At 58.0% G+C, this 205-nt stretch overlaps 1 protein-coding gene across 1 annotated transcript in view; it reads left to right on the forward strand.

Annotated features, from left to right (window-relative positions):
* The window catches only part of MMAB (methylmalonic aciduria (cobalamin deficiency) cblB type), a gene marked incomplete at its 5' end in the record, with an annotated part of 3,537 nt that overhangs the window by 890 nt on the left and 2,442 nt on the right, over positions 1 to 205 (forward strand). The window lies entirely within an intron of this gene.

Here is a 205-nt window from a genome sequence, read left to right on the forward strand (position 1 = left end):
GTTACGTGCGCGCTCCCCATTCTGCTTTCTGCAGAGCCAGCCGGGCTGGTTTAGCACGCCAGTGAAAACAAGAACACACGTTAATCTGGCTTCTCATAAAGCAATTAGGGAGCACGCACGCCTCTGATCCCCCCTGCCAGCCAGCTGGGGCCAAGGGACAACTAGGGCTGGGTCTTCTGTCACTGGTACCGAGAGCTGCGCCATC

This window comes from Buceros rhinoceros, unplaced genomic scaffold, assembly GCF_000710305.1.
Source record: "Buceros rhinoceros silvestris isolate BGI_N320 unplaced genomic scaffold, ASM71030v1 scaffold20079, whole genome shotgun sequence".
In the NCBI taxonomy this organism is placed as follows: Eukaryota; Metazoa; Chordata; class Aves; order Bucerotiformes; family Bucerotidae; genus Buceros; species Buceros rhinoceros.